Here is a 23,253-nt window from a genome sequence, read left to right as displayed (position 1 = left end):
TTTTCAAAGAGGAAACTAAATTCCAGTGTCCGTCTGCTGTGCATTGTCTTTTTTTAAAACTTCCCTGGACTAGAGGTTCTCATTTTGAAATACCCTCTTCAGAAAGACTTTCAAAGTCATTTTTTATTATTGTTATTGTTTTTTATACTATTTTTTCAATCTTTCACAATTTTTGTATATGCCAGGGCCACAGGTGCACCAATGGTAAGGTGCACCTTACTTGTCCTGACTGGCCTCACCTGGGACCTCCATCTACTCCCACCCCTTGTGTATCCAGCAGCCTCATTAAAGCTCACACCTGGGCTTTCAGCTCTGGCCTGAGCTGGAAGAACCGCGTAGGGTGCTGATAGCAGCAGTCTGGCCACCATCGAGGGAAAGAAAGGGAACAGCAGGTTTGGTCCATGGTAAGCCTGGGGATTTTAAGCAATAGCTCAGGAGCTGCAACGGGAACAAATATCATCTGTGATGTAGCTTGGGCCAGGACTGCAGATCCAGAGCTGAGTTTAAATGATGCTCCTTGATGCGTGGGCAGAAGGTGTGGCAGTGCAGGTCCCAGGTGAGTCTAGCCATGGCAGGCAAGGCGTACTGGTGTAATCAGGGAGCTGACTGAAGGCAACTAAAACTCATGTTTGTGGGAGTTTCTGTGGGGTTTTGTGTGCTAAAAATGGTATCTTGCTGTTAGTGCTAAAGGAAATCTAAGTCTGTGTGTCTCTGGGCTCTGTTTTCTGTGGTGCCTGATTTTTTTCTATTATTTTTTAAATCATTATTTTTTAAAAATTTCTTTTTAACCTTCTTGTTTTCAAAAATGATTGTGATACTTCATGAAAATTTTGTTTTATCATGAATTTGGAAGAAAATGATTAGAAAAAACATAAATCAACATTTGTTTTAAATAAAAATTGAACCAAGTGTGCCTGAATATACTAGTCTCATGTCCACCTTTGAGGAAATCAGGTCTGAGCTTTGTTCTTCTAACAAAACCTTAAATGAGGACAAGGCTCTTACTGTTCGGTTTCATTGCTGACATCTCGCAGTGCTCCCTTACGTATCTCTGTATAGAATATCTATGGCAGTCATTAACGTGGGCTCATTACAGCCTGCCATCTGTAGTGGTGACAAAATGAGCTACGTTATTGCCTCAAAATGCTGTGATCTCAGAACAGTTTTGCCCTGCATCTTCCTCAAAGTATGTGTAAAGAAGTCAGGGAAATTAGCACTGCAAGGAACACTAGGTTAATATAAGGAGTTGTGGTTATTCTCATCTCTTCTGAAGTTTGTGTATTTTTTTTTTTTAAATAACTTTAATTTTATTTATTTTTGGCCATGGGTGATGGTTTCTATCGCCGTACTTCTTAACGTGATGCCGTAAGTTGCTCAGGCTTTGAGTGAAGGGTGGGCTACATGTATGTGCCTTTGGGTCAATACCACTCACAAGAGAAAATACATCGTAAGCCCCTGCTCAGACACAAAACAATGCATTTCTTCAGAAAGGGTGAAGACATGAAAGAAAGCTAGGATAAGGATACAGACAGTTTCTGGGCATAAACAGGTAACCTGATCTTGTAAGATTATGGAAGATTAGTGTTCTGTCAAGGAACGGGGAATTCCTTTTGGGAGAATAAAACCAATGGATTAAGCAGAGTGGTACTTGGCTCTGGCTGGGCATGGCAACAGTGTTAAGGTTCTGCTTAACAGGGAAATTATACAAAGACACAGTCTGCACAGTCCAAAGTTTTCTGTGTTTGCTGGCATTGCAAGCCTCAACAAAATCCTGGATATCTCAGAGTTTACAGCCCCACCAGGCTGGGGAGGTTCCTTGCTCTCTGACATAGTTTTACAAAGATTTTTAGATTCACAAAGAGTTTTAAATCCTTTCTATTATTTATTTATTTATTTATTTTTTCCCCAAGCTCAGAAAACTTCACCAGATCTATTGGTGTCCCAACCTCTGAACTCTCTTCCACATTTCTTCCTTTCTTTCCTGGAAAAAGCATACTAGGTTCTTGCTTCTTAGTACAAGTGTACTAAATTTCTTCATTTTTTGAGTTTTAGGATACAAATACTCATTTGTTTTCTTTTCCTGTGCTGTCAGGCTTCCCTTTTCTCCAAGATGTCTCACAGTCCTGGTATCACTGCTATTTTTTCCAGAAAACTCTTTTGTGCTTGTCTGCTTCACTGCAGCTTTTACTTTAGACCTGAAAATCTGACAGCTAAGTTCAAAATATAAAATTTTTGATGGTGCTGTGAAAATTATAAAAAAAGGTAAATTAACTTGCTTGAGGTACATAGGAAGGGGTTAAGCTTTATATTGCTACAGTTAGAAATTGGTACATCTCAATATCTGTGCAATGTATCAGTTATTGTCATCGTAAGTGGCCCTACTGCTGCTACTCTTTTATTTATTATTATTTTTTATTTAAGCCCTCTTAGATTGGTTTTCAAAGCTTTTTCTCAAATAAAATTAAAAGTAAGGTGTAAATTTGCCTTTGGCTGTTATCTGAATACTCTAAACTCCTATGTTTCCATGTTTCTTTAAAAAGAAGAATTATAAGACCTCATATAAAAACGCAGTTGAGTACGGTAAAGTCCTTCATAGCTTCACTTACCATGGAGTAACAAGCCATGCGGAACTGAACCAATGTATATACTGAAGTTATAATTGCTTTACTTCCCATGTACCTATCCCACAGTTCCTGGAAATCGTTACTGAGTTGTGTGATGGGAAGGTGCATTGACAAGAGATACCAAGTCACTGTGTAGGGGGTTCCTACTCTAGGCTACAGTTGGATCATACCCTACATTAATGGCCTAGACCTCACTGGAGAGCCTGTCAAAATCTGAATGTAGGGGATGCGTTGTATCAATCCGAGGTTGCTGTGGTAATGATTGACTTCTATTCATTATTAATTATGTGAGATATAACTTAGGCTTTAGGAAAGCTTCTGCTAGTTAGTTTACAAGACAGCCAGAGATACCTTTCTTGGAGTGCTTGCTTCTCTCTGTTAGTCATAAGTGATGTTTTCAGCAGATAAAAGAAATTAAAAGGGACACGTAAAGCTACCTCAGAGTTAATTCTGAACCTTTAAAGTAGAGCTTAAAGAGGGATTTACTTTAAAAATCTTTCTTCCCGCTTACTCTGGCAGGATTATAATGACAAAAGGAGTGTGTTTGTCACTGCAGTTGGTGTTGAGGGCCAAAGGCAAGGATATAACTTGTCTGGTTGTGAGGAAGTACGGCAAACTCATTGGAGTGGTTGAAGCCAAGATGGTTTTCTAAACTTCAGTCCAAGCTAAGTATGGAGTTTCTGCATAATACTGGCTCTTTGTGCTTCCAACAGAAATGAGGATACCCCCCAGGCAAACCAGTAACCAGATCCACTGACTTTACTGTAGTCTGGGTGATCTTTGATCGATTATACGCTTTTAAAATCCATGTCTCTTGATTGCATTGGAATGTGATTAAACCTGTCTCATCTTGAGTCTAAAGGAAACTAATGGCTGAACTGTTACAGGAGGAGTCAGTAGATTTTCAAGACAAACACATGCAACAATGCTGTCAATCTGTCTCCTTCAGTTCTCAGTAGCTTTGAAAATGAATGTTTCCAGCCAAATTTGACAGAGGGATTTAAGTTTGAAAGGTGTTATGTTGTGCATATTGGTGGTTCAGAAGAGGCCAGAGTGTGTGTCCCTCCCTTAAGGGGAACAATTGTAATTTGGCACTTTCTCCATTCCAAAAAGCAGCAGCCAGCTGGCCAGTCATCATGCGTGCAACTTGGGTTTGACAGCAGCAACTGCTAATCAGTCTGGTTTAAAAAGTGCTCTGTGATGTCTTCAGCTTATAGCGCTATGTGGCTCTGGGGAATAAGAAGGCAGGAGTGATATAGAGAAGGAATGGGGGAGAGGAGGAGCTGCTAAAGGATGTAGGACACAAATGGGTAGGAAACTTCCTTTACTTAGTTGTGGTGCCCATAGGATAATTTTCTTTTCTTTTCTTTTCTTTTTTTTTCTTTTTTTTTATTTTTAAACAAAAGTGAAAAATTGCCTGAAGAATTATTACAACCTGAAAATTGTCTGATGTGATCTAAGAAGAAAGCACACCGCAGATCTCCATACAGGACAGTAATGTCTTTAGCAGCAGAGCTTGAATAGAATAAATTGCAGTAAAACATGAAAGGAGGGATTAAATCAAGGATTACAGTATATAATTGAGATGAAACCAACATTCCCTCCTAAATTGGATAGTACAAGTGTGACAACTGCTGATGGGGCTATTGATGGGAGTGCTTAGCCTGCTACAGATACAAGTGTGTTTGTGTATGCTGTTCAGTACAATGATGAATGGCCTCGATTGTGACAGGACTTTTTTTTTAAATTTGCCTTTACTACCTAGAATGCCTGGAAACCAAAGCTCTAGGGTTATCTTTCTTTTTAAGAGCTGGCACCTCTTATGCAAAACCAGGTCCTTGCATGTTTGATTCATTTCTTTGTGAAATGATAAACTGATGGCAAAGAAAATTGGTGTCTAGAGATGCTGAAGTGGTGTCTGTCATCGTTCCCAGAATGGCTGTGGCTGGGGAAACCTTTTGCTGGACCGAAGGATGCACATTAGAGGAAATTATTGTATTTGCAGACCTGCTGAACTGGTGGTAACATCTCCCTCAATGGCAGAGACATTTCTGCCTCCTGCCCACAAAATAAAGGGTTTCCAGACATGCGTCAATGTATGACCCTCTTATCTGACACAACTGGAGAAGCAGGAAGGTGGCGGGGGGGAGCAAGTAAGCTCCCCTTGCCTGGTCTTGGAGGAGATATGAGCTCTGGCTTGCAAAGGAACACTGAATTCTTGCCTCTACCACTGACCCTGTGAATGCTTTGAGTGAGTCACACAGGCTCTTGGGACCCTGCTGGTACACTAGAGATTATGGCACTGCTTTACCTCGGGTCTGGGGAGAGTAAAGTCATTGAGGGTTGCTGGGTGCTCAGCTGCTCTGATGGTAAGAGTCCACTGATGCTCCGGTAGGTAGAACCTCTTAGCTGCTCTTGGAGAAAGTTGGGGGCAAAAGTTAAGAATCAGCTTTCAGGCATTTAGGGTTTCATATAGGAGAATTTTCTTGCTGTGACAGCATGGAGAGTGTCTTCAGTAAGAAAAAGCAAAGAAACCTGGCTGCCATTGTAGTTTACAGGCTGGGTTAAGTATCCATTTGGTCATGATCACTGGCACTGCAAACCAAAACTGGGTACACTGTAAAAAGCTATAAAGAAAAACAACAACAAAAAAATCAAGCTGAAACATTATTTCTGGCTGATAGAACAGAAATTTGGTGCAGAGGTAAAGCATATACAACAGGAAGAGAAAGCTAGAAACATCTTTGTTTAAACTGAGATATTACTGTCGTGCTTAAGAGAAATATTTGAAGCAGATTTTTTTGTCTGCTGGATCTAGCCTAGTGGATATGTAAGAGAGTGATGGATGAAGCAACTCACTTGTTGCAAGTCCCCAGGCTGACAGAAAAGAGTCGGGAATATAGTTCAGACAAAGACTCTACATGCCAGTTCTGTCATCTATATTATTAATGTGCTGTGTTTGGTCCCTGTGGAGAGCTTAAACTGAGCCAGAGACAGGATGTGCATCCAGTGAACATTTCCTATGATACTGGATTCATAAAGGTTTTTTTTAATAGTCTTGAAAGTTAACTCCCCTCCTCCCTTTATCTGTCTTCCTTTCAGAGATGCCCCAAATGTTTGATTTGCCTTGAATTTGTTCCAACACCAGTCACTGAATGTTTTACTTGTGCTGAAAGAAGAAAGACAAAAGCCTGGCTCAAGAGGGAAAGATATAGGCAAACGTGAATTATCAGAGCTATTGCTGGCTGAAGATTTGTGGATAGTTTGGGAGTTTCTTGTGAAGAACGAAAGGGAAAATGTAGGCTTAATGGAGAGTAACTTGGGAGTGATTTATCCTTGTAAGTTCATTGTTTGGTGCCTTATTTTGCCTTTTTTTATATATTTTTTAATTTTTTTTTCTTCCAGTCAACTTTCAGAATTCAACCTTCTTTTGCTAGGATAAGCTTCCAATGGTCTCCAGCCTTGAAATGATGTTTAAATGAACTCGCATAAGGCTGACAATCTTGGAGTGTCATCTTGTTAGGAGTAATAAAATTGTGGGTGCTGTGGAAAACTTGAGTGGATGTGAGGCACTGGTCACTTGACAAGCTGAAAGTGTAACTCCAAATTACTGTGAAGCCTGGTGCTGCATGCCAAATGCTGGAGAGGCCGGGAAAGATCAGCCCTACTCTAGCCAGGAAAAGCAGCAAAGTGACAACTCTTTTCCTCTCTGGTTTGTGACACCCCATTAGCACTTGTACCTCCCAACCCCACTCTGGATCTGTAAGATCCTGTAGCCAGAAATATTCAGTTAGTATGGTCCAGAAAACTGATTAGGAGTGGGTGCATACTTCACTTTCTGGAAATGAGCTAAATGTTTAGAGAACGGGATATCCAATTGCACTGCATCTCTGACATATACTGGACATTTTATGTTGAAATAGTCTCTCTTTTTTTTTTTTTTTTCTCCTCATTGCTGCTCACCTTTGAGAGTCATCTCCCTTCCCTCCTTACCGGTATTTTTTTCTAGAGTTAATAGAATATGGCAAGAGTAGAAAACTTCAGTTCAACCAAAAAATAAGGTACTGATATTAAATTTTTGAAAGGTCTCTGTTTGATGTAAGTCAGATCTTTTCAAGCACTACTTTGATCTTCTAGGCTCATGTTTCAGTATTTCTGTGCCCTTATCTAGGATAACCTTAGCTAGGTTATCTCTATATAAATTAAATCGTATGAACTGTGCTTTATGATTAAAGAGTGGCTCTTTCCAGTTTAAAGCCAGAGCATCCTGCTTTGTATGTTTTAGGCTAAAGACAAGCTTTTGCACTATTGCAGATGGGATATATCCTTTTCTGGCTGCAGCTAAAATGGAAGAGACCAGCCTCCAGGTGACTGTCCCCCTGAAAAGATACACTGACCTCTGGTATCTGCCAGCTGAGCTGCTTGTGTAATTTTCCCTAACCCTGTTCTGGTCATCATGGACTGATTTAGTGCTAGCAAGGATCTGTTATTAAGCTGTTTATGCTAATCAGATTTACTTTGGCTGAAACGACCACTTTGAGAAGTAGCTCAGCTGGGAAGTCTGAGAGAGCAGTAGCCAGAGGGTGGAGAGAAGCTGTGACTGTGATGTAGCCCAGTGGGACCTCAGAGTCATCGAATGTTCCAGGTTGAAGGGACCCACAAGGACCACTGAGCCCAACTCCTGGCTCCACACAGGACCACCCAGAAACCAAACTCTGTGTTTGAGAGTGATGTCCAAATGCTCCTTGAACTGCAGGCCTGGTGCTGCAACCACTGCCCTGGGGTGCCTGTTCAGTGCCTGACCACCCTCTCGGTGAAGAACCATTTCCTAAAACACAGCCTGAACCTCCCCATCACAGCTCCATCCATTGCCTCAGGCCCCGTTGCTGTTGCCAGAGAGGAGACAAGCTCCTTTTGCTCCCTTGCAGCCACAGCCTCAGTTAAAGCCTTACAAGGTCTGGTGAGCATACGGCTCCTAACCTACCAACATAGCCTGTGTTTTGAATATGGCAGTGAACTCTCCCCTCAGTTTTGAACATTCTCCTGCTCAACAAGGTGCAGTGTGTTGTTTCAAATTTGCATCTCCCTGCTTTGGCTCAGTTTTTATGTTTACTCAGCACTTTTCACTGAGATGCAACTCAAGTGGGTGAGAAGCTGTCTCCCCAGCCAGCCTGACCCTTGGGAGGTAAGGCTTGTTCTGCAGCCATCCTCAGAGGGGCACCTGGTTGTCATTCTTTATCATCAGCACTAAGAAATGTTTTATAACTGGGGAAATGAGTAATTTATTAAAATGAAATTAGTGAATAGAGAGAAGTAGAGGGTGTTTAGGGTACAGAGGATGTAGTTATCCAAGCTGGAATGTGGCCAGGATACCTGCTTTAATTTCCACATTCTTTCAGAATGCTCCTTGGTATCAGTAATGAGAATAAATGGCCATTTATGTCTAGGCTGTCTCTTTCAGCCTCTATAGGAGGTGAACAAAGAATCTGCATTGCGCATGGGCTCCCGAGTTTTACTGTATTTGGAATGTTCTGGCTCAGCTCTCAAAACAAAGATCTGGCTATTCACAAGTGTTTGCAGCTCTGATAAAACTATTACTACTAACTGGTAAAAGTTAGTAATGGAGCTGCTCATTAGTCAACACTACCTCTCTCTGTATATTAAATGAAGAATGTTTTTCAAGTAACAGGAAGAACCTAACCATATCTAATTATAGAGAGTAGTTGGTAACTATGTCACTTTTATTTTAATGGCACAATCAATTTTATAGATGAAAGTTTAAATTAAAACTTAAGGAAACTGTAGTTTTAGGCAGGCAGCCAATGCTTGAATTACTGTACTCGGTAACCTGAGGAAAAAAATAATTTATAGAAGTTTACGTGTCTGTATTTTTTTTAAAGGAGCACTTGATTGCTTTTGTTTTATGTCTCTTTTGAAATACTGACTAGAAATCAGATGAGAAATAATAATAAACTAGATGGCTCAAACTCTAGTGGCCTACACTGGGAACATATGTGCATATGTCTCAAAAATTATGTTAATCAGGGCCGCAGCTGGATTTTGGAATGAAGCTATCATGGTTTCATGTGATGGAAACCATTCAGAAATGCCTCTCAACGAGAATGGTGTTTAAGTTTTTCTCTTGTTTATTCTGAAACTATTTAAGTTTTTCTCTCACTTACTCTGAAGATACATTTTTCCCTTACTGATGAGTTCATTTAGGCAGGAAGGAGTTCAGAGAAGTTATCTGACCTCCTGCAGAAACTGTAGATGCAAAACCCATTAACTAACACTGAGTTGTGGAGCTTCAGTCGCTGAACTTAGGGTGTGTGAAGTCCTTTACCAGATCTTTGTTTGGGGAGTGGTAAAGGTATATCTGAGTTTATCAACTAGTGCTGGAGCAGGTCATGGCTCATAACTCAGAATTAGCATATCCTGTTGATCTAAATTTTTTTTTGTGTGTGTGTGTTTTTCTTTCTTCGGTGGCAGTGGTTTTTAAGGAAATTTGTCTTTAAAAAAAGCTAACTGCCAGGGTGCTCTCCAAAGATTTGAATTTATTTTCAGAATGCTGAACTGTCTAAATTTGTATTTTTAAGTAAAACTTTTTGCAGAATAACTTTTATGTGGATACAATAAACATTCTGGATTAGTTTTCTAGAAAACAGGTACTAATACAACACATGGAAGAAGGGATGGAGATGCTTCCTTCCTTTGCTGTGCAACAGTTCTTCTAGATACATATTTAAACAAAGGATCAATACTGTCTTCCAGGTTCCATAAAATTTTCAATCAAACTAAAAATAGGTGTTTTCTAGATTTGCCAAGTATTCAAACCAGACAAATACAATAATGAGCTGGTGATATTCAAGTTTGTCTGTGTATAAATATGTCACAGGGACTTAAACGTCTGCATATATATATTTTATAATATTTATACACTATAATTGCAGTGGCTGAAGGGCTAATACACCTTTAAATGCATGCTATTACGTTCTTGGTTGTCTAATATTATTTTAGGATTGCTAGTAGATGATTCTTAAATATGTTCAAAGATTGAAAGCTGTGTATTCCAGGCTTTCTTGTAACAGCTGGAAATCCCTAATTATAGTTCACAGGTTACATATTCATCTGGTAAAATCTGTAAATAAACCCTGAAAGGCAAGAATTCCACCTCCACAGTTAAGTTCTGAACGCTACAGACTTGATCACCAGGGAATGGGTGAATAACTCTCCAGTAACATTACCTTTCATGTCAAGGGATGAAAACATGCGTCCCTTTTAAGATAAAGAAGAGATTCGATGTTAGTGTTTATAAAATGAACAGGAGCTTGATAGTTACTTGTAAAGTGAAAATACTTCAAGTTCTTAGATAAAACTGTGCCTAGTTGTTTGCTGATTTCAGCGACGTGGATAAATAGAACTACATGTAAGTCAAGCTTTCACCTAACGGCAGATCTGTCTAAAAACCCACCTCTTTTTTACACTTATGGGGGCTGAAATCTTGTCCAGCCACAAGATGAGGCAGTGGATACAGAGTGACTGCAGGTGGGAGTGAAGATGTGTTCATTGCTTCCCACAGCACGTTGGATGGTGTACACTTAATTTGAGTTTAAAGGTGGTCTGGAAGCTGATTTTGCTGTCAGGATTGCCAGAGGACTGGCACTACTGAGGATCTTCAGAATCTGAGCTGGAAAATATGAGTGAATTGCATTTCAGGGCAAGGCAACATTCAGCATAATGTTTGTTGAGTCCTTGACCTGGACTAGAGGTAAACCAGCAGCTGATTACTAATCTCTCGAGCTATCTAGTTTCCCAAACCACGCTTAATTAAAGTAATCAGAATGGTTGCAATTTTAAGAGTTAGGAATAATTTCCCAAAGCAATTATATTTCTTCTTGGGGCTTTCAGTTGTATACAGTTGAAGGAGTCTTGCTCCAATTTCTTAGTAGTTCTCAGAGGCAGGAAGATCCACGTGTGTATATATAGAGCTGCGTGACATAATGGTACCGCTCCGTGACAGTCACAGTGCCTTAACCGAAGCTTCCATGGAGATACACCCACCAGGTCGGGCTCTGTGACTGACAGTCTTTTTGCTTTTGTAGGAGAACTGTTTGGATAGAACACAATTAAGCTATTTATTTATACACCTAACGCAATTTAAACAAAATAAACCAATCAGAAAAATTGTAATTTGTCTGTGTTTGTCACACACCAGCCTGACTGATGTTAGCCAGTCTGAGTGTCCTGAGGCATTAGCAGATGTAAACTCTGATAGAAAGCTGTCTTTCTGATTACCTGTTCCTGAAAATAGTGTTTTTTCTTTTCTTTCTTTCTTCTTTCTTTTTTTCTTTTTTTTCTTTTTAAACTGTAACGTGCATCACTTAGTTAAATATAAAGATAATATGAAGATGTTAGCATTTATAAAAACATGGTTTAAACTCCATCTAGTTTCTCCCTTTTCTTTTGCATTTTGGGAAATGACTGCTCCCTCTTGCCTCAAGAATCTGACTCCTCTTAACAAGGATGAAAAATCATATGCTCCATCCAGATTTGATCTCTCCCATGCCATTGAAAAACCCTCTGATTACACGGGGAGCCTTCTGTGTTTAGAACTTCTGAAACTGCACCTCTAAAATAATGCATCCAACAATTAAAAAAGACAAAATTAAAACTGCACATGGAAACTCAGTTCCCTTTTCTGGGTAAACTCCTGTGCAGAGGACCTGTGCAATGTTTGTGCACTGCTCACGTCTTTTGTGTTTAAGTGTATATTCATTACTCTGTCTCAAAAAAAAAAAATAGTATACCTATTTACAATGTGCCCTGTTATCTCCTTTCATTAATGGCTTTGCACCTTCAAAGACAGCCTTTTTTCCTTTGTACAATGATGCACATGCCCACATTTCCTATTGGAATCAGTCACTGTGGGCAGCTGGTTTGTAGTCTAGGCCTGTAGTAAGGTAAAATATTCCTACATCCTGATATGGAGAACAGAACTGGCCTGGGGACCTCAGCTGGCTGCATGGATGTCTCTGTCAGTTGCAGTGTACTGACAGAAGTTTCGGGTGCATATAGTGACTTAAGAGCCCTGTTAATCAGAGAGATTGTTTGAAGTATAAATTCCTTTCCATAGCTTTGAGTGTTTAGTTCTGCACGCAGCTGTCTGTTGTTGTGCATCTTTGTTGTAACAATCAAACTGGACGCAGAGAAGAAGAATGAGTCCAGGGAACACGGGAGGAGAAAAATATATTCACGGTACCTAACGTTGTTAGTACCTAGCTTGTAGGTTGGCTAATCTCCCTACGCTCCACACAGGGTGAATGGGAATGAGATTCAGATCTAGTGAAGGTAATGTAACTACCTGAATCTAATCAGAACAGTCCACGCTGTCTCTATCTCCTTATCCTTTGGGATGTCTTGCTCTTGCACAGAATTCCTGTTTACCTTTTTACTTATATTGGAGCACATCCTGCTGTATTAGCTTTATGCAACTACACAAATCTGACGTTTGCAACTGGTGGAAGTTGTTGTTGTTTCTAAGGCTGTGTCCCTGTTACAAACCAGTTTGTGCAACTATTCCAAACAGCGTATACAAATCTGCCCGACGAGTGTGGTGTTCAGTGCTTCCAATGGATCTGTGTTTTGCCATTTTTAATGCATGTTATGTATCTTGCATGTTACATAAAAATCAGGAAAGAGTTAGACTTATTTCCTCTACAGATGTGGTATTTCTTACTTAACAAATCCCCATACAAGTAGGAATATGTATAATTATATTTGTTGTGGTCAGATGTTGTTCACGATGCTGAAGTATGCCTCAGTGTGTGCAACCCATTTGCTGCAATTTGTTTTGTTGCTACAAGGGATTAAATGAGTAATCAAGAGGAATGAGAGAAACATGACATTTAATTATTCTACTGTGGAGGAATACCTTATCACAGGACAAATGTACATACCCGCATAATGAGAACAGGTGTATCATATGAAAGCATACAGGAAAGTTTTGTAAGAGAGAGGAAGAAGGATTTTATGAAAGGAATTTATTAGCATCTGCACAAAAGCCTTTAAATCCCCTTAATTTACAGCTGTAAAACAAGCTTACAAGTGAGGCACTGAAGACTTACAATTTTAATGCATGCCACTTTGTTTTTATGTTTGAGCCAAGCATTTCCATGCACACGTAGAAAATCAAAGCAATATGGTTTGTAGCACATGCTCTGTTGTGCAGCAAGCTGTGGAGGCCTTTCTAGTTGGCTCTTGATAAGAGTCATTCCCATGAAACAGGCATAGTCTCTTAATTATTTATAGAGTTACAGGAAGGAATAATGATTGGGAAATGGTACTTTAGGAAAGCAACCCACCTGTGTCTACTATGTAATAACCCTCATGCTGGTTTTATGTTGCTCATGCATGTGTGAGTTCAAAAATATTGAGCAGAGATGCACAGAATACTGAAACACCAAAACAAACAAACCAAAACATGCTTCTTTTAGACTGAGAGAACTACCTTTGAAGCAAATTGCGTTTCACTGTTTTTGCACCTTGTATTCAAGTTTCAACAACCTCTGATGACATTAGCAAAGCATATTGCAGGGGACAGCTGGGAAACACAATCTCTAAGCAAATACTTCTAAAAATGGCCTTAAAAATGGAGGCTAGTGGAACAAAAGCTATTCTCTGTTCTACTGGTAGGAAAAAAAGGTGATCACAACACCATCTTTGAACAGGGGTCTAAACAATGGTATTCTTCTGGTATGCACGTGGAAGTGGTTTAGAAACTCATAAAGCATTAAGACCCTTGAATCTTTATATCTGTAGTCTGTAATCTTTTAAATAATTCATTTTAATGCTTGATTCTTACTTGGGTGTGCATGACTGACCTGAGAATGTGGAGGCTTGCAGTGCTATGGAGATGGCAATTTCTCATCTATTCAGGAGTGCAAAAGTGCTGAAAGGAGCAGAGAAGGAAGGGGGTCATAGATCCATTTAATTTTTGTTCCTGCCTTAATAAGAAATCCTGTCTTGACCTAAATTGCTTTAATATAAATTTGGTTTAGACTGGGAGAAAAGGTAATGTGCTTTAAACTTAAAAGCTCACATACTTATGGTTTTATAATTTATTCTTTGAAATAGAAGTGCACACGAATCTAGCCTCTGCCGTTGTCCAGGCTTTCCTCTGTTTGTGTGGGACCTGCTTATCACCGTTCGCCTACCAAATCACCATCTCTGGAGAGGTGTGGAAGTATCTTGCCTGTTAATATCACTGCTTTGGGGGCAGAGGCGAAAGGCTCTATCAGTGTCTATCCTCAGCATTACTGCAGGCTCCAGTATTACAAGGTTATAGTGGAAAAATAAAAATCTACATGTACATAGGCACACACACATGTGTGACTGCAGAATTGTAAATGGAAGATGCATGCTCTTGAAAGGCAATTCCCTATAAAGCCATGGGTGTATAAGTGTTTATCTGACTGAGAATTTCACTGTTTCAGCTTAGATTCTGTGTATAACACCATTTCTGTGCATGGAGGCCACTTACTATTGCCTGCTTTCTCACCCAAACAGCCCTTGTGCAGGTAAGAAGCAGAGGCTCTTTGTTACAAAGCTGTGCTTTTAGAGCTTGACTGAGACCTGGAAGTTTTCTGAGTTCCACTTTGAGTTTCAGTCCCAACTACATCTTTCTGAAAACCAAATAAAGCAAAGCAATTCTTGGTCTGTATGTTGAACTTGCATGTTGTAAATGACAAAGCATTAACAAAAGGCTTGGATTACCTGCTGTTCTGTGTTGAGGTAGGGTCACCGACTGATGAAATCTCTGTCCTCAGTTACCCAAGGTTGCTTAGCTCCCTGTCCAAGCACTCTTCTGGAGGTGTTGGTTTTATAAGCACAGTGTCAGAGTACCCTGATCAACACAGATGTGATTGTTTTAGTTTTATTTTAAGCACACTTTGGACAGTCAGTGAAATGTCAACAAGGAAGTAGTATGTTTCTTTAAGATTTTTTTATTTTATTATGTGTATATATGTACCTGATATTTCTAGTAAATCCTCCTGAACCTCTGCATTTTTATTTATTTATTTATTTTTTCCCCCGTGTGGCTGCTTTTGAATCAGTGTTCTTGTACCAATTAGGTACTCTGGTAGCATCGCCAGAGCCAGTGTAGAAACCTGGGTCACTGAAACTCCACAGCTTTAAGACTAGATTCATCTCAGATATTAATGAAGCCTCTTTTATTTGTATGTGGAAGACTGGAGGTTAGAAGGCTTTTTAAATAGACAAGCTCAGGGACTACCCCTGTTTTGTGATCCATAAATATGCTAACTTACTGGGCGCTTCACAGAGAGAGATGGCTCTTCTAGGAGGTGAGTCAGCCTGCTGCAATCTGAGTCATCTTCCACAGGTATTTCCTGAAAGTGCTGAAGATGACTAGACTCATATTCTGTTTCAGTTAGCTTTGAATTCATCCCTCCTTGTTTTAGGCACCTGTGTGCTTGTACAGCACCTAGCACCAGGAAGTCTTGCTCTTGTTTGTATAACCTTTTAAGTTCTTCTGCACTACAAACAATAAACTTGCACTGTGTAACACTTAGGATATAGAACAGAGTTTCTCATCGTCTACTGTACTGTATTTCAGTTCAAAATTGAACACCTGGCATTTGGGCTAAGGCTGCTGACAAGCTACCAATTGTACTAGCAGCTCTGGTTGTGTAAACACCTGCATTTCTAAGAAACTGTTAGGAAATTCATTTTATATAGGCTACCAAACAACCTTCAAATGGGAATTATTTTTAGCCAGACTGGTCTTGCCAGGTCTTGATATGGCTTTCTGCCACGTGTTTGATTTAAACTGGTAACTTAAAGACTCATATCTACTTCACAAACACCTGAGCTATGCAAAAAGCTGGTTTTATTTTAGACTTAAATCGTTTTGCAAAGCTCCATAGCAGAGTATCTGCACATCAGAAATGATGTAACCTGACAGACATAAAGTGGAATTAAAGTGAAATACATGTACTGGTTAAAACAAAATCATCTCTATGTCATGAATGAGAAAAACAAAACAGATGGAACTATGTCCTTGGTCATGCATCAGAGGATTTTCAGACTCTTCTAATATAGTGTAATTTAATAAAGGGGAAAACTCTCCAATATTCAAAATGTAATAAAGTGAAAAATGTGATTCTGTAATCATGTTGGAATTTAGTATCAATAACTGCAAAATAAGGAGTGCATTGATGAAATGACATTAGAGCTTAGGAAGAATATATACATTGATTTATGAATGATTGAACTGATATATTCTTCAATTGTGGTGTCACCAGCATGCTGACAAAGTGGCTTTATATGAGCACACCCCATGGTAAAAGGAAGATTATATTGCTTAGTGAGTAGAGTTGTGGTTGAAAGGAAGGGAAATGTCACAAGGAGTTTGAACAGCCTGCTAGCCCCATCTGCAAAACTCCTCAGTGCTCAGAAATGGTTCCAAGCATGCAGTTATTCACACACACTTTATCCTCCAACACCATGAAAGATGAAGCAGTTTGGTATAATAATTCCACTAGAGTTGGAGCCACTGTGGAGTCAGCAGTCTTCATGTTTGGAATACAAAAGCTTGAGGTCACCAGGAAAGCCTCATCAAGCCAGGAGCAGGCAGAGGTGCATGTGTATAACAGTACTGGTTGGCAACTGGATGTGAAGAATGTAAATAAGAACCTGTTCACTGTGAGATGCACATTAAGCACGGTAAGGTCATAGACTTTACACTTATCTGTAACATACAATGCCAAATTTCACATAGTGTGCACAGAGATATTTATATCAGACAGCACCTCTTTATGGATAATTATAGACTCTAACTCCTTGCTCTGCTCTAAAAATCTGTATAGCCTGCCTAATTCCATTACTTTGCTTGATAGAGAATGCCTATGCTGTATATATACTGGTATAGCACGTGCAGACTCAGACCAGAGTGACAAAAGAAGAGAGGATAAGTGTCTTTGAATTTAAAGTATGGTTTGCAAAGTCAATTCAGTTTGGCAAGATTATCCAGCAATTAATATACAAATGTTTTTTATGCTCTTTTCCTCTTACAATAAAAAATACAAGTCATGATAATCTTTTCTGTAATAGACAATTTAATCATGGTCAGGATCCAAGATGAGAAGGTCTCAGGTATCAGAAGTCCTAGGGGATTTTTATTACTGGAAAATGGGATCTTTGTCAGAATGTGCAAACCCTGTATTTTTAGAAAAGGCAAGATAAATGGACTCTTAGTATAGGATCGTGACAGACAATTTTCAGTTTTCTAATTTTCAGGAATCTGTTTTTCTGTTATTTTAACTAGCAGAGTCAACTTAATTTGTGAATTGGATGAAAAAGGAAGGAGGGGGAGCGGTAAAGTAGTTGAGACTTTAAACTATAGAAGCCTTCACAGAAAACAGATTTCTCTTGGCAATCAAGATAACTTAACAACCATAAACACATTGTCAGAGGGAAAAATTACGTTTTGCTGTAGTGCAGATCATATACAGATGACTGATTTCTCTTTCAAGTTCAAGCACAAAAGGACTGTTTATATATATTCAGCATCTGACCTGGCTCTTGAAGATCTGAGGAAGGATGGCTAAAGGGCTCTCGAAATGCTGCTTGGCAAGGAGTACAGGATAACAATCAGTGTAAGTATAAATAGCTCAAAATGTTGATAACAAGCAAAGTTGCTTCAGATGATTTGCAGTGCTTGCCCACTTACATAGATGCAATCAGAAAGTTTTTGTTACAGTACATTATATACCAGTGGCGAAGCTGCTCTGGATGCATGCTACTTTCCCTGTGCTTGCGATGTGCTAGAAGTGACTCTAGCTATAAATCCAGAATGTGTATGTGTGCATAAATAAGGAATGTCCTGCTGTGTGGGCACAGTTTCTTTAATGCATTAGTTCCTTGTGCAGATAACTGTCCCCTGTAGATAGTGCTGGGAATTATGCTGATGTAAATAAAAGTTCCAGGGTTTGACTTATTAGATAGCTTCTTCCGAATCTAGAGACCATAAGCGGAAAGCATCTCCTCTTACTCCCGTATTAATTAGCATGGATGAGACCAGAGGGACTCTTTCAGCATACTCTGTTTCAGAGCTGTAGTGCTCAACTGTGACAGCTTGGTTTGCCCTCGCAGTACCTACCGTTTCCAGGTGGCTTGTATCCTGTACTGCATGGGCTTATGGTTGTTTAATTTCCAAGACCGTGAGATCTACATGTGTTCAACATAGTATAGTTTATACTAAGAGGAAGGTAACTGTGAAAAGAAATGTGTTAGAAGATCCTGCCGCCTTTCTTTTCCACAAGGCTTTGTACTTTCAGTGGTGTTATACTAACTCAGTATAGTCAACTAGCTTTGACTTTCCTTTGGAGTCTCCTTTTACTGGAGACTTTTTACTTTTACACATTACTCGTGTAACATGCTGTCTCAAATAGACCTTCCCACTTAATTTTCATGAGTCGAAAAGAGAGAATTGTCCTTTATCTGTCTTGCTGCTGCTCATGCATATTGCTTTGGGCTGTGGTTCTTGGGATAGTTACACCTAGGTGAACACCGGAGTAGTGCAGGAAAATGGTGGTTGCATGAATTCTGCCTGTCTTGCTTGCAGAAGGCTCTAACTGAGGGATTCTTTCACTCTAAAAACGGTATCACAATATTACTCTAACTCCTCTGATTTGGTATAAGCCCTGTGGACAGCATGGATGTCTGACTGCTAATATCACTGAACTGCGTGTAAATAATTTTAATAATCAAAATTAATGCAGCACAGTGATTTAATCCTTTTAATCTTTTTTTTTTTTTTTTTTTTTTTTAATTGGGAAACCTGAGTTCTACTTTCTGCTATTTCTCTTTAGCTTTTTTAATAGCATCCTTCAGTGATTGTAGATATACTGCTTACTGCATGCTTCATTCCTATTACAGAGCTAACAAGGAAGGTGACAGTCTGAAACTTTGAAAAATGTAGCATGGTCTGGAAACTCAGAGTATTATCCAAGTAGGATGAACACACATGCATCAGTTGAGGAATCTGCAGCCTAAGGGACTGCAAATATCATTCCTTATCATTCCTTTTCTTAACCAAGGAAATTTACTTCAAGAGGGTTGTTCATATTTTTTTTTTGTGTGTGTGTGTTTAATGTTATGTAATTGAAGAGCCTACATCTGACTTGGTTGACACCGATGCTTTTAAAACAAACTCATGATTTTTTTGGTGCCTTGAACAAATTAAGTAGCTTAGTGTTCATCTGCTTGTCAGATACACTGCAACAATGATGTGTGTGCTATTGGAGGAGGAGGAAAAAAAGTAATTTTAGAACATTTAACTAGAGACCTCTTGAAAAATACAGCGTTTCAGAAAGCTGGAGAATGCGCTCTCAAGGCTGTCGTTCAGGCAGAACACTGGAAAATGCAGGTTTCCTCCCCAGAACAGTTGAAGCATACCTGGAAGGAGTATGGTGTTCTTTTAGAAAATACTGCTTTGTAAGAGTTGTAAACTTAACGGGCATATTTCTGAAGAAAGGTTTAAAACAGTAAGGCCTTTGAGATCCACAGAGTTAATCTTCAGGCATTTTTGAAGATCTGAGTTTTCAGCACGGCTCTATTTTGTAAAATATTGAATAGAGAAAAAAATATTCTATTTTGAAGCTTTAGGCAAAGCTGGATTTCTTTCTCCAGGCTACCTGCTCACCTATATTTTCCTGTGAAAATACATGTGTTTTGTTTTTAGATTGCTAGATAAGAATAATGTTCTCTCCTGAAGCACTTAATAATTAAATGCTCATTTTCTCCCGCCCCCCTAAATTGGTTTTACTATTTAATATTGTGACTATTAATGATTTAATAATGGAGTATGAAGATTGAGCGAAAAACAAAAAAAGAGAGAGAGAAAAAAATGTTGCAGCTTATCAGGACACTGAAGTAAATAAAGAAGAAATCCTTTGTTTATGCATTTTCTCCTCTTTATCGGCATATGTTGAAGAGTTTGTTTTATTGTGTGCCACCTTCTTTTAAAAACAACTACAAAGAATCCTGTGGTTTCAGCGATCTTAGTGGGGCGTGGGGGAATCCCAAGTGGCATGAGGAATGGCACATAGATATTAGCAGTATTAAGAACCTGTTAAGGTGCTATATCTGTTCTTCTTGCCAGTGTAGAATTTCTTCATTTACAATTTGGTGTAGTGCTAGATGAGTCAGCTATAAATTTGAAAGGAATAAAAAGTAAAGGGATGCACTTTTTTGGTGCAAGAATTAAAAGAATGAAGCCCACCACCAACAGAAGCTAAGAAAATTTAAAAGCAAGCGTGAGTTTAATGAATATGTAGTCTAGTCTTGCTGATGAGATGTGAAACCGGGGGCCTGATTGCTTATGGCTGTTAACAGTCCAATGGCCCTTTTTGTAGGAACGGGCATAGTAGCCCCAGTGTTCTGGCATAATTCCAAATCTGCATTCATTCTCCTTCAAATCTCCCTGAAGGATCAATTGGATATGGTATTCTCTTCTCTATTTCCTCTCATACACCAGCATGTGCTGGGGCTGATGCTGCTTTCCAAACCAGGAGCAGAACTTGGGGATTTTTCCATAAGGATGAGTATTACATGAATGTTAAAAGTGATTGTTATAATAAAGCAGTTAATGTTTGTTCAGAGAAGAATGGGGCCAATCTAGACCTTCCCAATATAGTTTTTCCTTGTAATTGCTTCAAAGCTCATCCCAAATATTCTTAATATTCTGAGAAGGTTCATTTGTTCTGAATCAAACCTGTTCTTCTGTCACTCTTTCTCCTTCCTAGCAGCTAGACTTATGAGCTTGTTTTGACCACCCTTTAATTCAGCCTAAAATACTCAATTTGTGTGTGGTAATATTATCCCTCGCTCCATTCTTGCACTACAGCTATTTATCACTGATGAAAACTTCTGAACATTTCCTCTAGGCCCAGAGATTAATGGATGCAATTTTAGGGTCTGTGTGTCCATCTTGTCCTTGGGATGCAAGGCAAATTTTCTCTGTATTGGCTATTGCTTTTCAGCCAGTCATCAGCAAGTGCTGTGAGGACGGCAAGAGCAGGATAAATCTTTCAAGGCACAGATGAAATTGTCTGGAAAGAGAAAGAAGATGGGAAATTGTGAATAGGAGCAAACAGCTCTACAGAAATAGTCAATGACTTGCTTATGCAAATGTATGGAAGTTGCCTACGTTACAGTAGGCAACCTAGAGAAACTGTGCCAGGTCATAGGCGTGATCCGCTATATAATTCATCCCTGATGTTCAGGCGTATTAGGTCTAGACCTGACATGTGCTTGGGGTGAGGATGTCTGCTGTTGGAGTTGGTCAGAAAGGAAAGGAGAACGTGGTCTACTCTCACTTCCAGTAATACTGGAGCAGTCTCTTCAGTTTGCAGATGAGAGGGGGAAGGATGGTGCTGCAGAAAGACAACTGCAGTGAATGGAGAACCTGGTTCGGTGTCTTTAAATATACCTAATCTCAAGAAGTCTGTCTGCTGCTTACAGAAGCTTAAATGCTATGTTTTCTGCCAAAGTGGTGTGAAGTTCCTACTTGCACCAAGATCTAAATCAGCCTTCCTGAACTGAATGACCTCTAAGGAAACAACATTAACACTTATGAATATTCAGGAATGTTGTATAACATGATAAAGGCTTCCATTTATAGACTTTTTACAAAATGTGGCTTTAATATCAAATTTTAAAATTAGGACATTATGTGCTGTAAAAGTTATTACTAAGTTCATGGTGAAAAACATCTGATTTTGAGTTCATTCAAACAAACTTGAGCTTGCCTTAAATTTGATATGTTTCCAGCTTTCTAGTGCTATTGCTGTTTCAAATGCCATTGTCCTGGATAACAAGCATTAATTGATTCTGGGAGACTGTTGCATCTCTCTTCCTAAATTGAGCTTCCTCCCTGATAATGAGATTGCTTTCTTGATTAATTTCCCCAGAAAGCTCAATACAGCTGTCATTTCTAGCATAAATTGAACAGTAGATTGTCTGGTTTCTAAACATGCAGAGAACTTACAACTTCCATTAAAATCTGAGAAATCTGGAGTATCCAATTTTGGTAAAAATGAACCACTGTGTCTCTTTCACATGCTGATAATGGCATAAGACTTTTCATAAGACTTTCTGCTCATTACTTTCTTAGGAGCATTTGTTATTCTTGGGAATGTGCAAAACTATCAAAAAAGAGTCTGTTTTTCTGAAAGCTGATTCTTCAAGAAATTTGCCTTGCAGAATGCTTTGGAAAAGTTGCTTGTACAATTTTTACCTTTATACATGTGTAGTTGTTAGGAATGCTATCAGCTCTCTTAGGCTGGGGTTGTCAGTAGACAGTCACACAAAAAGGTATCTGTGTATGCCACTGTGAACCTGAGATGTCCAACGGGAGATATCTTGGGCTCAATTCAATCACCTACATGAGGTGATTGAATCCAGCCATCCAAGCATTCCCAGTAAGGCTGGCATGTACATGAGCAGAATATACAGGAAACGTGAGCAGTGCTAGACTGTCAGCTGGAGCCAGGTGAAGTCCCCCAGGATGTCTCACATGGCCCTGGAAACCTATGCTTAGGAACTGGATTGAGTCTCCTCCTTCACTCGTGTCAGAGGCAAAATTTTTACTGACTTTCTTGGGACCTTGGTTGTATGTTCTAATGAGAATTAAATAATACCAAATTAAATCTCACTTTTTTTTTTTTTTTTTTTTTTTTTTTCTTCAAGGCACCTTCTGAAAACTGGTTTTCCTGGGATTTTTCCTAGGTTCTGCTGAGGAAAAAAGTTTAGTCAGTTCTGCTGACTAAAGTTGAATTAGAAGAGGTAGGTGAGAAAACTCCAGAACTGTTCAGTATTTTTGCTGTTTCTTTTTTTTTTTTTTTTTTCAATGCAATAACCTAACTTCAACTCTTTGTAAAAAAGTAAGTAAAAAATCTCAGGAATGAAAATGATGCAACATTCCCATGGTTGCTGTTTCTAATGGCTGGAAAAATATATTACTGGACTTTGTGAATTGCTATACTCAGTAAGCAGCAAACACAATTACAGCCAGAATATACCGTATCACAACATGTACTAAATTAATTTATCTTGACAAGTTTAAATAATTCATAGTGTACTTTTAATAAAATGTGAAAGGAAAAGTAATGAATTCTTGGTTGTGTGGTATCTTACTGTAAGGCTCTTACATTATTAAAATTATAAATGTAATCACTTGAAACTTTGTTTTTTGCAATAAAAAAACAACTGTTAGAAGTGACTTCTTGGAAGGAATGATGGTATGGGAAGAGCTGGGATTAGAAGGGCCTGCTTTAATGTGATATTGCCAGTTATCTATTAACCGGACTTAGTTCTTCATACAATTCAATGCGATTTACAAGGGTACTTAGTGTTGTTTCCACCACGCACAAACTACAGAATAGAGGTGTAAAAGGGTGAAAGAACTTGCATGCAGCCACCCAGGACACCAATGGCACAGCTGGAAATAGGACTTTCAAATTCTGTTCAAGGGCAAATTCTCTCTCTCTGTCTCTCTCATATTTCAGTATATTTTCCATTATGATATGTTTGTAGCTTTGTCTGCAGT

At 39.1% G+C, this 23,253-nt stretch overlaps 1 long non-coding RNA gene across 4 annotated transcripts in view; it reads left to right on the top strand.

Moving 5' to 3' along the window:
• The first annotated feature begins 280 nt into the window (after positions 1 to 280).
• Positions 281 to 23,253, top strand: part of LOC137861278 (uncharacterized) — a 122,052-nt gene continuing 99,079 nt past the window's right edge. For 2 of the 4 annotated variants that reach the window (XR_011099508.1, XR_011099511.1), the window contains exon 1: positions 281 to 404. This is a non-coding gene — a long non-coding RNA (uncharacterized lncRNA). Of the gene's footprint in view, positions 405 to 22,465; positions 22,491 to 23,253 lie in introns of those variants that run through there. The other 2 variants (XR_011099509.1, XR_011099510.1) reach the window with 2 other exon arrangements.

The sequence above is a fragment of the Anas acuta genome, chromosome 9 (assembly GCF_963932015.1).
Source record: "Anas acuta chromosome 9, bAnaAcu1.1, whole genome shotgun sequence".
Lineage (NCBI taxonomy): Eukaryota > Metazoa > Chordata > Aves > Anseriformes > Anatidae > Anas > Anas acuta.
Note: the sequence above shows the minus strand (reverse complement) of the source record. Positions and strands in the feature narration are given on the sequence as shown.